Consider the following 15034-nt stretch of genomic DNA (forward strand, 5'->3'; position numbering starts at 1 on the left):
GACCGAAAGCAGTCTCTGTGGAGCTGCACGTGTTTTCAGACGCGTCCGAGCGTGCGTATGGAGCGTGTGCGTATGTCAGAAGCATAGATACAGGAGGAAATGTTTCAGTCGCACTACTCACTTCCAAATCTAAGGTGGCACCGCTGCAATGCCAATCCATACCAAGGTTGGAATTATGCGGAGCACGCATGGCGGCAGAACTATCGAAACAAGTGGTTGAGGCTCTGAAAATGGACATGGAAATGACCTTTTGGACGGATTCCACCTGCGTCCTCAGATGGATCAAGGGTGCGCCGTCAACATGGACAACCTTTGTAGCTAATAGGGTAGCAAAAATCTAAGTGCTTACCGAAAATAAGATATGGCGGCATGTTCCGGGATTAGAGAATCCTGCAGATCTTACCTCACGGGGAATTAAACCGAATCAAATTCAGAACAACGTTCTTTGGTGGGAAGGCCCGGCGTGGCTCAAAGCAGAAAGGGAATTCTGGCCAGAGCAGCCAGCCGAGTCTATTACAGAGGATGTAACCCGGGAAGCTCGTCGTTCGGTTCTGCATTGCATTGCATAGATGAAGAAAAAAAAACAGCAGTCGATGCGATACCAATCAATCTCTCCGTGTGCGCTGGGTGCTGCTGCTTGCCTTTGTGTAGGGCAGCTGATCGATGCAATAACAACAGTAGATTAACAGCGTCGAATTAAAACAGCAGTGTCGCTGTCGCAGATGTATGCCGGTTCGCAGGTTAGTTTCAGTTGGATATCAGAATAATTAGCTGATTTTTGACCCGTTGTGTCCTTTCAGTTTATGGTGATTAAACTGCACGTCTGGATTTACTCTGCGCGCGTGTATTATTAACCACCACGGTGCCGTCGGCTCTCGTCGTACGATTGGTTGCAGAAAACGTATAGAATATAGATAGAAACGTATAGAATATAAATATAACTACCCGTTCCGGGTAGGTTTCCTGTCGGCGCTGCTCCTTAGAGTGAAGTGATGTGTGAATAAATCGTAGCAGTACTGTGCTACTTCACGTTACCGGTTGTATGATTGCGTTTGTTGACGATTGTGTAATCCGAACTCCTCTAAAGTAGATCGCCCAATAAAGGACGCTCCTTTGCTCCTATGCGATCACGATGGCGGGTAATTGTTCACCTTTATACCTCCAATTATGCGAAAATAACGATGGCGCCCTTGCGCGGTATTTTAATCGCTTTAATTCCTCCGGAATCCTCCCTAGAATCCGGCTCGAAGGACCAAAATCCCAACTCAAATTAATTATAATCGTTGATTGCTACGATTTTTTGCTAGAGTTCGTTGATAATTTTGTTTGACATATCTTCTAATGTTTCCAATTAGTTAACCTACAAATGTAACGGCTTCGACATTATTTTCAGAGTAAGATTCATATAATAAATTTTATTTGATCAGAGTTGAATGAGACAAAACCATTGATAATAAATAAATTTCGAATCCAAAAGTTTCTGAAAATACAAAAAAATGCTACAACTTTAAGTAAACTTAATCGCTTTTGCTGATAATGGACATGGTAATTCTTGCCCATAAAAAGAATAAAAAGTCGGTTATTAAAAGTTGCTGTCGAGATTACCTGATAAGGAAATCGTATTTTCCTCAGAAACCACAGTGGTTTTTCTCTCTTGTCGAAGAAACTTGCTCCTGAATCTAAACAATACGTTTTGACGAGCAGCTTAAGAGCTTTTATTTTGCGTATTTAAAAAATGAGTCGTTTTAGAAATGACCGAGAAAATTATATTTTTTTGCGAGAAATACCGGTAGTTTGAAGTTCCTGTCGAACTTCTAACAATTGGCATTTTACACTTTTTATTTGATTAAACTAACATGTTAATTTTCTAAAAAAAAATATTCAAGTCCAATCAGAGTTACAGCATTTTAGTTGTTTTCAGCAGATGTTGGAGTCGAAATTTTCGAGGTTCTTTTTTATGTACTTATGTTACATTTTCGGCTGAGCAGTCACAAAAATCAGAAATTATTTTTTCTACTGACCAGTGACGAAACGTCGGATAGTATAAAATAAGTCGTTCTAATTTTTTTTACTGCGCAGCCGAAAGTATAACATAAGTACACAACATCCCAACAGTCGAAAACTCAGCAAAATTTATAGTTTTTTTATCCCACTTAAGTCTCTTTTAATAAAAACCTGCGAATATGCAAAACTTTGTTCTGTTATTTTGACATAAGTTTTCTTATCAAGAACACCATGCTGTTTGCTGAATTTTGACTGTGGGTCATTCCATACGAAGTGACCCCAAAAAGGCACAAACTTAGACGCGACCATCACAGATTTTGCTCATAGTTGGGAGAAATATTCATCTACTGTCACTTTGGAAAAATACTAAATTTGGTGTCGATTGGAATACTCCCTCTCTGTGGGACCCCCTGTTTATTACAAAGTCACGTATTTTTTGTTCAAAATCTCTTTTTTCTTTTTCCTACAATTCATAGCCGTAAGATGTCCGAAAACACTAATAGATGGTTTTTGAAGAAAATAATCCAAGGAATCCTGAAAAAATAAATTTTGACCAAAAGTGTTGCCAGATAAATTATTTTTGTATTCGAAAATTAAATTAACATTTTTCGGCAAATGTTGCCATTTTATTTTGAATTTAATGATTTCATCGTGTTCCTTGGAAAATTTCACATAAGTAGGCAAATATCATCCCGTAGTAATATGGGCCAATCTCGAGATATAATATTTTCACGAAAAAGGTAGTAAATTTCATAATTATTTAATTTTGTAATTTATAGACGTAAGATAACCGAAAAATATTGATAGGTGAATTTTGAAGATAATAAACCAAGAAAACCAAAAAAAATATTATGTTTGACCGGAAGTGTTGCCAGATAGATTTTTTTTTAATTTTAAAACTTAATTAACATTTTTCGGCAAATGCAGCTAATTTTATTTTAAGTTTGATGGTTTCATCGTATTTCTCGGAAAATTCGCAAATGCAAATTTAGTTTTAAAACACGAAAATAGTCTATCTGGCAACACTTCCGGTCAAAATAATAATTTTTCTGGATTCCTTCATTTATTTTATTCAAAATTCATGTATCACGATTTTCCGGGTGTCTTACGTCAATGAATTACAAAATAAAATAATTACGAAATTTACAACTATTCTCGTAAAAATGTTATATCTCGAGATTGGCTCATATTACTTCGGGATTATAGATGTTTCTTACGTGAAATTTTCCAACGAAAACACGATGAAACAAATAGAATTTAAGATTGAAATGGCTGCATTTGCCGAAAAATGTAAATTTAGTTTTCAAATACAAAAATAATTTATCTGGCAACATTTCTGGTCAAAAGTTATATTTTTTCTGGATTCCTTGATTTATTTTCTTCAAAAATCGTCTATCAGTATTTTTCGACATCACACGTCCATGAATTGTAAGAAAAAGAAAAAAGAGATTTTTGACAAAAATTGCGTGACTTTTAATGAAAAGAGGGGTGCTTCAATCGACACCAAAATTGGAATTTTTCCAAAGAGACAGTAGATAAATAATTCCCCCAACTTTGAACAAAATCTGTGATGGTCGTGTTCGAGTGGCATGTACACTTCGTATGGAATGACCCTTATTTAAAGCTGCTTGCTGCTCTTGGAACTGACGTCTAAAAATTCTTAAATGTTAAATTTCTGACTTCAATTCCATTTTTTCTGATTGCTGCTCTTGGCTTTCTGTTTTTTGTTTTCTGTTTTTTGCTTTCCGTTTTCTGTTTTTTTGTTTCCCGTTTCCTGTTTCCCTGTTTTCGCTTTTCCGTTTCCTGTTTCCTTTTTTGTTTTTTGTTTTCTGTTTTCGTTTTTCTGTGTTCTGTTTTCTGTTTTCCGTTTTCTGTTTTCTGTTTTCTGTTTTTTGTTTTCTGTTTTCTGTTTTCTCTTTTCTGTTTCCTGTTTTCTGTTTCCTGTTTTCTGTTTTCTGTTTTCTGTTTTCTGTGTTCTGTTTCCTGTTTCCTGTTTTCTGTTTTCAGTTTTCTGTTTTCTGTTTTCTGTGCTCTGTTTTCTGTTTTCTGTTTTTTGTTTTTTGTTTTCTGTTTTCTGTTTTCTGTTTTCTGTTTTCTGTTTTCTGTTTTCTGTTTTCTGTTTTCTGTTTTCTGTTTTCTGTTTTCTGTTTTCTGTTTTCTGTTTTCTGTTTTCTGTTTTCAGTTTTCTGTTTTCTGTTTTCTGTTTTCTGTTTTCTGTTTTCTGTTTTCTGTTTTCTGTTTTCTGTTTTCTGTTTTCTGTTTTCTGTTTTCTGTTTTCTGTTTTCTGTTTTCTGTTTTCTGTTTTCTGTTTTCTGTTTTCTGTTTTCTGTTTTCTGTTTTCTGTTTTCTGTTTTCTGTTTTCTGTTTTCTGTTTTCTGTTTTCTGTTTTCAGTTTTCTGTTTTCTGTTTTCTGTTTTCTGTTTTCTGTTTTCTGTTTTCTGTTTTCTGTTTTCTGTTTTCTGTTTTCTGTTTTCTGTTTTCTGTTTTCTGTTTTCTGTTTTCTGTTTTCTGTTTTCTATTTTCTGTTTTCTGTTTTCTGTTTTCTGTTTTCTGTTTTCTGTTTTCTGTTTTCTGTTTTCTGTTTTCTGTTTTCTGTTTAGTTATTTTCTAATTCTTTTTCATGTTTTCTAGTTTTAGATATTATTTCGTTTTTGGTTTTTCATTTCTTATATGGTCGGCGTGCGACCAGACCGAACCAAGCGCCAAAAACATTATTTCGAGTAGTCGGCGATCAAAGTTTACTCACCCCGTATGCTTCCTGCAAGCTGCTGCAGAAAAATTTTGTTATAATACTATTATAAACTGTTCAAATGATTTCGTTTTTTCACGAAAGATAGATTATCAATTTCAACATCCACTAGTGTTAAAAACTCAATTTTCAAAAAAATGGCGCTTGGTTTGGTCTGGTCGCACGCCGATCATTTGGGAAACACATATTATTTGAATCGTCTTCTTGCGACTTCAAGAACATATTCGTTAGCCCCGCAATCGTCCTGTAGACTAAACAGTCGGCTGCGAAGTCTGTGTATAAATAAACAGAAGGTCAAGTTCCGTATCGGAATGTAGCACCAAGGCTTCGCTTTGCTTTTTTTTTTTGAATGCAGTTCCAAACTGCTATTGTATTTGCTCTATATTTTTACAAAAATAAGTGGCAAATTTCAAGTTAAGTTAAAAAATGATTTGAAAAAGTACAAAAAATTAAGGTAATTCACTGAAAGAAGCGGTAGTTCTACCCACAGTTCCGAATTAATGTTAAGAGAAATTGAGTTATTCTGACTATCGGTTCACTATAAAAAAGAGGTCCGCTAAATGTTAATTTACTCAATTCTGCTGAAGTAAGTACAAACCTGTATAAACTTGGAAAGCTCCAGGATAAATTACCATGTAGGGTAAAGCTACTTTGGATGGACCACGTTCTTTAGTCAGATGTATTCAATTTAGGTGGAAATTCGAAGGATTTTCAGAAAATTTCATCGGGAAACATCTTAACCAGCTAATATGCATCAGAAGCACGAGAAACATCAATATATTCCGATTATTGGCAAGAGAAAATTGAGCAACTTTGACTGGTAGTCCACTAAAGGAAGTGGTCCATCCACGGCAGCTCTACCCTAGTGGACCACTCGTCAGGATAACTCAATTTCTCCTAAAATGAGTCGGAATTTAACTATGATTATCGTGATTCTGGTGCAGATTGGCTGGATAAGATATTTTCCGATGAAAGATTTCTGAGAATCCCTAAAGTTTTCGCTCAAATTGAGTTAAACTAGTGAGTGGTCCACAATTGAAAAAAGGGTTCACTATAGATCAATTTACTTTATCTTTCTTCTTCCCAAAACGGCTAAAACATTCAAAACCTGTTGAAATGACTAAGTTAAAGGAAATTGAATGCGCTGAGGTCCAAAAGACGGAATAGGGTAAACTAACCTATAGTGGATCCCTTTCCTTATTAACCTAAAGTGGACCACCCGTCAGAATTACTCAATTTCTGTTAATGTAAATTGTAATTCATAAACATTTGTGATGTTAAATGGCTGGATAAGATGTTTTCTGATGTAAGTTTTCTGAAAATCCTACGATTTTTTTGCAAAATTGAGTTAGTCTGGTGAGGAAAGGGGTCCACTATACTTAGTTTTAAAATTTTATCACTATTATCTCTTTGCTTTTTTATAAACTAATTTTATTTTTTTGTTTTATGACTACAATTTCAAATTTAAAAAAAAAAAAAACTCTCGACCTAGACCTAGGGTAAATTAACCTATAGTGGACCCCTTTGCTTTATTAACCTGTAGTGGACAACCCGTCAGATTGACTCAATTTTTTCAACATAAATCGGAATTTTTAGGTGTTTGTGATGCAGATCGGATGGATAAAATGATTTCCGATGGAAGTTTTCTGAAAATCCCTTATAAATTGAGTTTATTTGATGGATGGTCCTCTATAGAAAAGCGGTCCACTATAGGTTAATTTCGTTTTTTATTTTCAGATTTTTTTTGACTAATTTTCTCTAACAGCGATGTTGGTAGTAGTTTTTTTTGGAATTTTTGTATTTGTAACAATAGTTGGAAAAAATAGGGAACTTTTTACGAAAAATGTCAAGATTATTAAGAAAAGTGAGGGTCTCACCGAGCAAGGGTCCAGTTGGCATCAAAGTAGGGATTTTGACATTGTGAGCTTATATAAACAATTCATCAAAATTTGAGCTAAATTTGAGAAGGTCATTGACACATTTATATTTTTTATTCGCACACTTGAGATAGAATGACATATACAAAGTGATTGGTTTCAGTATATTTGGTTGAGAACCTGCATCAACATAAAACTGACAATCAAACTATCAAACATGACATTAAATTTCAGTGTATCTTATTGTTGTTTTTAAATTGCGCTTGCACTTGATACTGTTTTAATCTTCCATTTCAGAATTGTGTTTCGTTAATTCTATAAAATGTGTCCAAATACTCTATTCTGTGATATCCCAAGTAACAAAATTGGTTATATCAACTTTGTTTAGTATATGATACAACTAAAACATAAAACCTTCAATGCTGACCATGCGGTTATAACAACCTACTTACAACAGCTACAAACATGCGTTATGGTTAGTTGGCCCAGCTATATTGCAGTCATCAAAACTTCATATACGCTCCAACATAGGACCAGATGTTTTATACAACCCGATTTACTTACCACATAATGGCCTCGAAATTTTAATTGAGATATATTCTCCAAATTAAGTGTGATGTATTGAATTTTATCTTGGCTTATTTTTTTATGACAGGGGTTTTTGCCAGCAGTGTCGCGAAAACAAAATTGTGTAAATTTTTATTTACATCTTGACTGATTAATGAATAATTGTTGCCTTTTAATTGTATTCGTGCATGAGAAAACACATGCCATAAAATATTTATGGTGAAACCGGCCACGAATTTCATCGCAAATGATACGCGCCGCAGGAATTCGGTAGGAAATGAATATTTAATTGAAATTCAGTTCCTCTAAACTAAGGTGATAAATAAATAAATGCCATGATTTGGAGTATTTTGTTAAATGTATGCCGTTATCTATCATTAGATTTTCAAAAGAATGGAGTGGTTTTGTTATTCTCGTAAAAGAAAATGCTGATTTCAGATATAATTACAAAAGTTTGCAATTTTTCCATTCAATGCGACATGTTGTTGACATGTTAGAATAAAGCCCCGGACGAATTTAAAATCTTTGTCATAACAAATTCTTATAATTTGATCAGAACATAGCATATCATAACCTAAGTCAACCTATCATAGCATTCGTCTGGCTATGTTCCGATCATGAAGTTTCATTCAAGCCACAATAATAATCCACATGGCGGGGTTGCCATAATAAATTCTGTTCAAAAGGAAAGCACAACCTGAAAATTTATCTTAGCTTTAAGAGGGACTATCATACAACTCCACGGGTTATGTATTTTTGGTTTTATTTGGTTGTTATGAAAGTCAATATAAAACAAATTTATGACCGTTTTTAAAACTGTGAGGCTAAGTTGTATTATGGTAGACATATGATGGTTTGTAAAGCCTATTTGCAGAACATATTTCATGACTATCAAATAAAATCTACTTACAATCGAAGGTTTTCATTCAAGCCAACTTGAAACAAAAACAAAACCAGAATAAATTCTTGAAGCATTCTGAATGTTACTTGGGATTTTACTCTTGATTAAGTCTGGTCGATAAAATTGGTTGAAACGCTGGTTACAACCTTTGCAAAATAATGAAATGCTATGCGATTATTGTGGCAGATGGCATCTCCTCCGCTCCATTCAGGTCCGTAGTGAGATAGTGTGGAAGCGGATCAATATCAAGCTCAATTTACTTTTATTTGTGACAATACAACTGATACGAATCACAAATGGATTGAACATTTCTAACTAATTTTGATGATTTCTTTATTTAATTTTCTGTAACATCATCGTGTAATTTTTCTGATTTCTCAATAGTGACCGTTGGTAGAATTTTATTTCGCCGTTTTCGTGCGATTAACTAGGGTACGTTAACATGTAGTGGACCCCTTTATTTTATTAACCTATAGTAGACCACTCATCAGATTAACTTCATTTTTCTTAACATAAATCGTGGCTTATAAATGTTTGTGATGCAGATTGGCTGGATAAGATGTTTCCCGATGGAAGTGTTTTGAAAATCCCTCGAGTTTCCGCATAAATTCAATTATGGGAATTACCATAGGAAAGTGGTCCACTATAGGTAAACTTACCCTAAATAAAGATTGATGTGTTGATTTTAGCCATAACGTAGGGTAGATCTCTTCCCTATAGTGGACCACCCACCTGATTAATTCAATTAATGCGAAAGCTCGTGGGATTTTTAGAAAACTTTCATCGGGAAACATCTTATCCAACCAATTTTTGTCATAAACATTTATAAACTCTGATTTATGTTAAAAGAAATTGAGTCAATCTGACGGGTGATGCACTATAGGTTAATATATTTTATATATATATATATATATATATATATATATATATATATATATATATATATATATATATATATATATATATATATATATATATATATATATATATATATATATATATATATATATATATATATATATATATATATATATATATATATATATATATATATATATATATATATATTATAATATATATTTTATCCATTACATATTACGAGTCACATAAAATTTTCTATGAAAGAGACACTAGAAATCACAATTCCGGGCTACCTAATTTTTCCAAATTTTATTATCTTCCAGAAAGTTGTCAGCCATCTAGAAACGTACGTTTTTGTTGAACATTGTTATTGTTTTCTCGTAAAATAAAAAGTTTTTTGACATATTTATATATTCTTGGGTTAGGGATACCATCCGTCCTGATTTAGCAGGACATGTCCTGATTTTGAAGTCCTATTTGGGCGTCCTGATTTATTTTTTATATTTTAGCATTAGTCCTGATTTTTTTGAGATATTTAATTTTGTTGTGTGGCAATGAGCGGAATTTTCAAAATTGCTCAATAAGTGTTTTCGATTCCTGGTCACAACGCTCACTGCGATCAAAATTTTTCATTGCTGGAATCTTACTACAGTTATAAGACGAATCTCTCACGCGTTGACCGTTACCATTAAGCATCTGGCATTTGTTAAGTTTAAGTTGAAACAGTTTACGTGTGTTGAATTTTTAAAGTATCTACTAATGCGTAATTATTCAAAGTGGTTTGATGAAAGTGGATCGTCAGAGATACACTCAGATTTTTTTACAAGGTATTTTTCTACACGGATTTTCGAATTAACGGTTTTTCACGCGGATTTTTAAATCGAAGGATTTTCAAATTACGCGTTTCTATACGCGGATTTTTTATTAACTCGTTTTTCCGCGAGGTACGTATCCCCGCGTAAAAAAAATCTGAGTAAATCAACTATTACGAGTTATATTTGCTCATACTTCGAAGAATAGAATAACTTAAGGCCCGAATACACACACGGCGTGACAACACCTTCCTGACGAAAATTGTCAGTACCTTCTTAAAACCTTCTGATGTGCCTTTCAGCATTTACCACCTTCCGCTCGTCTACACGGAAGGCGCAATCTCGCTGTCTCGAACTCCGCCGTGTGCTGACCTTTTTGTCGTTATGCCACACTTCTAGAATCAACAGCAGGCGGAAAATGATGTAATACGGCGTTGCCTGCGCCTTCGCCTTTTAATTTGTATGGAGAAGGCGTCATTACGCCGTGTGTGTATTCGAGCAATTAGTGTATTCGAGCGTTAGTCAAATTTGTGCCCAGAAAAGGTGTCCTGATTTTTAACTTTGACCAATGTTTGTTTGCAACAAATGTTTGCAACTCATATATTTACAAACATTATAACTTCAACTGCGGTGGGTGTGTCTACACTTTGTTTTCGATTGAAGCCCCACTTCCATCACTACAAACGAGACGAGACGTTTGCGTAAATCGATTTACGTTGAATGATTCGTCCCACTACATTAGAAAAGTAGATATCAAGAAAAACAGTAATTAGGTTAGGTGCCAATACAAATAAACACAGTCTTGTATTGGATTGCTTCGCCTTTATGGCGCCTACAACAGCCCACAGAATGATGATAAATCAGATCAACATCGACTTGGTGTTGATTGTTCGAGACAAATGCCGCCACTTATTACTTCATCGACATCCTTTTGTGCTTCCGGGCAACTTGTGTAGGAAAGTTTATCCAAACACCAAATCCTATCCGATTCCATCGTTTTAATTAATTTTAGCAAGGTATAGACAATTAAATTAACTTTTCCATTCGCAGTACACGAACAGGCCACCAGCTTTTCGTCCGCAACTTTGTGTATGTATAGCGGGATCGAAAGTCACCACCGGCGCAAAAGTGCAGGAGCATATCTATAATAATTATCAGTGACATCGCCCTCCTCCATGCGCTCTGCACGGCACCGTCAGACAGGAAATTAAATTGTGGCCGGCTGCTCCGGAATGCCGAAACTAGCCCGCAGAGCAAAAACGCTGTTCCATTAAATGGAGATTCTATTTCGGGATAAAAATGCCTATAGGTGTTATCCATTGATCTCGTAATCCACCAGGCCTCTTCCGGCTCGATGCGACCAACGCTGGTGTCATGTTCACTCGAAAAAAAACGTTCGATGAATTTACCTAAAGGGATTTTTTCGCATTTTGCCCTCGTGTAAAGATTTTAAATGTTACAATGTTTCTCAACTTATAAACTTTGAATGAAATTTTGAACAGTTTCCATTCGGTGTCAAATGGTGTGATACTCACGCTCTTCTGTGTCGGAGCAAACGAACGTAAACCCACAAGGGGCGAAAACCAGACTACAACAAGAAGGAAATTAATGAAAGTCCATTAATCGAAGCACTCTGTCGTCCGGTGGCGCTTCTTGGCGGTTTCGACTATGCCCCGACGGAGCGCAGAAGCTGAAATTCATTTTTATCGCAGCCATGGGCTGGAAGGTCAAAAGGCCTTCCTATCCTGGGCTAGTATGCTACCAAGTCCACAGGGGACCTTCAGGCGACAGGAGTGTTAATTTGGCTGCAAATCTCCAAGTTAATAGCGGGAACCATTCCGGCCGGCAGGGATTCGCTCCGTTCTGTCTCGCTCGCAAGCGGTTGCTTCTTCAAAAGTCTTTCATCTCATATTTCGTGTATAGAATCTGGCTCCCGTCCAAGATTAATTACTTCCATACTGGAAGCGGTAGCCGCGACGTAAGGTTTCCATCTGCCGAGCTCTCATCACAAGCTAGCTGCCGGCGGTGTAGCAGCCGGTGACTAGTGAAGCGCGGCCGGTACGGTACTCTGTCGGCGGAAGAAGGGTGGAATCTGGTTCGCCGGCAAGCCATGGGATTATGCTGCGGGTTGTTTGCCGTACCTGAGCGGACGGAACGCGACAAGAAAGTTCAAGCTTGCGCAACGTTCTTATAATGGACCCGCACAGAAGATTACGAAGAGATTGCGGTGGTTAGGAGGGCCTGCGGGTTTTATTTACATTAAAATATTATCGCCACGATAATGGCATATTGGTGTACCACGATAATGGTGTGACTGCGTCCCGGGCTGAGTAAATGGTTATTTCACTTCGGCACGAAAACTACACTACAGCGAGGAAAAGACACGAAGGGAACTGCTAGTTGGATTTGGACTGGGTCGTTTGGAAAATTATTTGTTTAATTTGCATATAGGTGACATTGGTACTCCCAATTCCATTTTTCTAGGGTTAATGAATGCTATTTTGAAATGCTTTTTTATTTTCTTTATATTCTACAGTTTAAAAATAACAAATTTGGTTCATTATTATTAAGAAAACTATTGACACCGGTACCGTCGAAACGGTCACCCTATCGCAACCGGCTCCACCGCTTGACTAACAGGCGATTTCATCAGGACGATAAGCTGTCGGCGGCATAAACAATAGAGTTACAACCCGAATCAACAGAGTGTGTTGGATACATGCGCGAGAATATATTCACAATAAAATACTAGTTGTTTTGAGTTGAATAGTATTAGCTATTTCGTATACCTTATTTCTAAATTAGGCAAATATATTAAGGGAATCCTTTGAAGCATCTTCTTTCTGGTTGTACAACAACTTGTCCAGATGGGGACTGCATATAATATTGCTGGTCTAGATATTTGTTTGAAAACTAACAGTTTATTCTTGAGACAAAGTCTAGAATTTCTATTGATGAAAGGATGCAAACATATATTTATTGCACTTTGTTTGGATATTCTCAATGTGCTCTTTGAAGGTAAGATTTTTATCATAATATAGCCCTATATATGTAACTTGGTCAGACCAATTTAAAATTGCACCGTTCATCTTAACAACATGATAATTGGTGGGTTTGAGAAAAGAAACTCTTGGTTTATGAGGAAAAATAATTAATTGTGTTTTTGATGCATTAGGAGAAATCTTCCATTTCTGCAAATATAAAAAAAATGTATCTAGACATTTTTGTAGCAGTATATGCAGTAGGCATATGACACGATGGCTTTTTCCTTTCACGGAAACCTGAAGAGTGCGGTCTGTCAAGTAGCTTCATTTTTGTGATGTAAAGAGGAAAACGGAAATTGGACATTTTAGCTATCAAACCTTAATGCCAAACACTGTCGAATGCCTTTTCTATGTCTAGAAGAGCAGCTCCAGTGGAATATCCTTCAGAATTATTAGTACGAATCATATTAGTTACTCTAAGTAACTGATAAGTTGTCGAATGCCCATGGCGAAATCCAAACTGCTCATTTGCAAAAATTAAATTCTCATTGATATGTGTCATCATTCTATAAGGAATTATTCTTTCTAAAAGTTTGCGTAAACTAATTGGACAATAACTTGATGCTTCAGCTGGATTTTTTTCAGGTTTTGAAATTGGAGTGACTTTGGCATTTTTTCATTTTGAGGGAAAATATGCTAATTCAAAGCTTCTGTTTAAAATTTTCACCAATAAATTTAAAGAGCTTTCGGGAAGTCTTTTGAGAAGGATATAAAAAATCCCATCATCTCCCTAGTGCTTTCATGTTTCTAAAGTTCTTGATAATAGTTCGTATTTCATTCAAGTTTGTTTCCAGTACCTCTTCAGAAAAAACTTCTTGACTGGTGATCTGATCATTCTTTTGTGATTCTTCATTTCCAATAGGACTCATTACGTTCAAGTTGAAATTATGAACACTTTCGAACTGCTGAGCAAGTTTTGGAGCTTTTTGTTCATTCGTAAGAATTATGTGGTCACCGTCTTTGAGGACTGGAATGGGCTTTGAAGGTTTCTTAAGAACCTTCGAAAGCTTCCAGGAAGGTTTGGAATATGGTTTTAGTTGTTCAACTTCTCTCATGAAATTTTCATTTCGCAAGAGTGTGAATCTGTGTTTGATTTCCGTTAAAAATCTTTTAAAATATCTTTTAAAGCAGGATCACGAGTTCTTTGATATGGAGGTCTCCGTATGCTTTTCAAACGTATGAGAAGTTGAAGCTCGTTGTCAATAATTGGTGTGTTCCATTCTAGCCTTAGGAACTGATAAGTTCCGGGCATTGAGAATTGAACTGCACAAATCATTTAGTGCTCTGTCAATATCAGCACTATTTTGTAAAACAATATCACAATTCAATCTTTCGTCAATCGTGGTACGATATCGATCCCAATTGGCCTAGTGATAATTAAACTCAGACCTAGTGGAATTTAAAACTGTTCCACGGGATATGAAATAATAATATAGGAAGTTGATCAGAATCAAAATCAACATGGGTTAATAAATCACTGCATGAACGATTTTGATTTGTTAATACCAAATCAATTGTGGATGGATTCCTAACAAAATAAAAACATGTAGGACCATTTGGAAATAAAACTGAATAAAATCCGGCCGAGCAATCGCTAAACATTATTTTTCCATTGTAATTGCTTTGTGCATTATTTCATGATCGATGTTTTGCATTAAAATTACCGATGATAAAAAAATTAGATTTATTTCTCGTACGTTTTTGTAAATCTCCCTTGAAATGATTCTTCTGCTCACCTGTGCATTGAAAAGTTAAATACACTGCGGCTTTAAATTAGAAGCCAATATCTGTTTCGATTTCAGTTCCCAAACTTTCGACAACCTTCGTTTCAAGATGGGGCATAACACGATGTTTCATTCGACGGTGGATAACTATTGCAACACCACCTGCGGCAACATCAATTTTATCAAACCTGTGAACTAAATAGTTGGGGTTTCTTTTTAGTTTAATGTTGGACTTTAAAAGCGTTTCAGTCACAACGCAATACGTACATCATGAACTGTTAAAAAATTAAAAAAAAACCGAAATTAATCCACTTAGCGGTGAGACCCAGCGTTTCTCATTCAAACTTATTATATGTTGAAATAGATTTACACGATTTAAGAGAAAAAATATTCCTTTCACTCTAAATAAGGAATTTCGGATAGCCAAAGGCACAACTATACCGAACATTCAAAACCTAACATTCACACACATATGAGCATACATTAGAACATAAA

At 35.5% G+C, this 15034-nt stretch overlaps 1 protein-coding gene across 1 annotated transcript in view; it reads left to right on the forward strand.

The window, feature by feature from the left end:
* LOC129725971 (zwei Ig domain protein zig-8) overlaps positions 1 to 15034 on the forward strand; it is a 264625-nt gene that overhangs the window by 51229 nt on the left and 198362 nt on the right. The window lies entirely within an intron of this gene.

The sequence above is a fragment of the Wyeomyia smithii genome, chromosome 2 (assembly GCF_029784165.1).
Source record: "Wyeomyia smithii strain HCP4-BCI-WySm-NY-G18 chromosome 2, ASM2978416v1, whole genome shotgun sequence".
NCBI lineage: Eukaryota > Metazoa > Arthropoda > Insecta > Diptera > Culicidae > Wyeomyia > Wyeomyia smithii.